Raw genomic sequence first — 2,598 nt, 5'->3', positions numbered from 1 at the left:
ACCTTGTAAGGAGTTCTGAGGGTCACCTTTGTTCAACTCTAGCCCAGAAAAGACAGATGAACCACTGAGCAATTGAACTGTATCTGTTAAAATTGACCAGATAATATATGTGTCTCCTTCTTCTTATCCCTTCATCTGTGTGATTCACACTGATGCAAATTCTGACCTACCTCTATTATTCAGTTTAGGAAGAGGAAGTACAAAAGATATATTAGTGCATGCCGCTGGATCCCTCACTGTCCTGATTTTATCTCTGCCTTTTCCATTCTTTTAAATTAGATTCTCCATTTTTCTTAAGGTTTCACGTTTTTTCATTTTTATCATGCAGCGTCAATAATTTCTCTGCATTTGCAGCTAAGTCGGCTGTCGAATAGATCGGCTGTATTCTTAATGGTACACTTGAAAATTGCGCTATAATATCCCACAGGCAGAAGACTGACTTTATTAAATTACAAATACATGTAGCACATTCAGGAATGCTGGAATCACAACAAATGGTGTATCATCTAACATATGGAATAGAATGTTTTCTCAATAGGTAAGGATTGCTTTCTTCATCTGAATATCATAGAAGCTTTAAATTGTATTTAAAGTAAGCTAATAGCATGGGGGCATACATTCAGAAGACATACACTGCTATATACTAAGCAGAGCCTAGGGAGCTTTTCTTCTTCCCAGGTCTCCTGCATCTGAGGATTTACCTTGACCCCCTTGACCCATGGCCCATGTGAACCAGTGAATGTCAGGTTGCAAAGAACTCAGAATAACTCCATTTTGCCCTCTATAGTTTAAAATAGTGCTTTCACATAATTATATCACCCTGGTCATGTTTATGAGCACATAAGGAATCCAATTCTCAGCACCTCACCTATTATACATATGGTGCTTTGTCCTCAGGGTGCTGAGTAGAAAGGGAGATAACACGATCAGATGGCTATTATAGGACTCAGTACTCAGAGCCTCTATTCAGGGAATCTTTTCACATCTTTATGTTGCTGAAATATGTACATGCTCTGAACATGAAATGGTTCTCCTCTTAATCCATTGGAACCAATCAAATTAGGGTGTGATGAGAAAGTAAATAAGATCATTGTCTTTATTCAGATCATTAGGAAAGAAAAAAAATCAAAGTAACTCTTACAATATAAAATGCTTACCTTTCCTGCCAGAGTCTTGAGAGCATCATTGTCCAGAGCCCTTCCTTACTCCAGGACATAGTCATAGAGCTCAACGGTCTGTTTATACACTTGAGTCAAAATCATAGACATTGTCACTATCGCCACTCTCTCTGTATGGTCACCAGGAATCACCAAAGAATAGTTTCCTCAAAGAAGCCCCAGCTTTTCTCCATCTGGTGGTATTCCTGGAAGCCTATAGCACTAGCCTATGGGTCACACTGGTGTTCCAGGGGGATTATGCCAAATGAGTACCATCCATCAAGAAGTAATAGATAGCAATGGATGTGTTGGTTTGGGTTCTCTGAGAAGCACACACAAGATGGGTATTAAGTAGGGACAAGGGGGAATTGTACTCAAGGAAAGAAGTCAGGTTAAGAAAGTGAGGAGAATCTTTAGACACAAGGCAAGACTCACCTCAGGGAAGTAAAGAAAAAGGAATTTGGCTGGATGTGTCGCAGAGGCTATGGTTCACCTTCATGGGTCAACCAGTCCCTCTTCTCCAAGTGGAGGTCAGCTTAGTATCTTTGACCCACTCAATCATTATCAGGGAGAAGTATAACAGAGGTGTGGGGTCAGTCCAAGTCTTGCCGTGAGTTCTGGTGGCTGGCTGCCAAGCCTGGCATTTGCTTCTGTGATGCATACTCTTCTGGCCTCTTCTTATCCCATGTAGATGGAAATCTAAGATCTATGAGAGAATGTTTCTGAGCTGTGTCCCTCATAGCTTACGTGATCTGAGAAGGACTTGGTACCAGTGATCTATTGCTGCAACCTCTTGTATTGGCTTTCCCTTCTCATATCATATTGTCACTGCTTTCTAGGGTCCCCTCCCAAATAAATGATGCATAGCTAGGTTCTCCTCCCAGGATGCCCTTCAGAAAGACAAGGCCTTTGACTGTTAATTACTGAATCTATGTTGATCTTGAGGAAGGTACTTCTGTGGTTTATTTGGGTCACCATTTCTGTTTGTGCTCAACACAACAGTACTGAATCATCAAAACAGGTAGCTATTACCTGTAGGTGAATGCCAAGATTTTTCTAGCTCCAATTTTGCTCCCGAATTGCACCATTGTCTTCATGTCCCAATTCCTGACCCCAACTCAAATGTGTTTGAATAGCCCCTAAGATGCTTCTTCAAAATGTTCAGAATTATTTTCCTACTTTAATAACATGACGAAGTGGATGCTTAAGGCTAACAAAAACCATGCCAAACTACTCACGGGAATATTCAATTTTGTCTTTGAGAAATATACATGAACCTGGTAAACAGACCTGAGCCAATGTTGTGAAGAGAAGAATATAGGAATGCTCCCCAGGACCCATTTGCAGAGCCGGGAGGAGAGTCCATATTTCCTGCCCTGTCAGAGCCAGATGGGATTTGAGCTTTACATTCTGACTCATCTTGAAACTTCGATTTATAGAA

The sequence above is a fragment of the Mus caroli genome, unplaced genomic scaffold (genome assembly GCF_978045245.1).
Source record: "Mus caroli unplaced genomic scaffold, Mus_caroli_1 scaffold_1, whole genome shotgun sequence".
In the NCBI taxonomy this organism is placed as follows: Eukaryota; Metazoa; Chordata; class Mammalia; order Rodentia; family Muridae; genus Mus; species Mus caroli.
Note: the sequence above shows the minus strand (reverse complement) of the source record.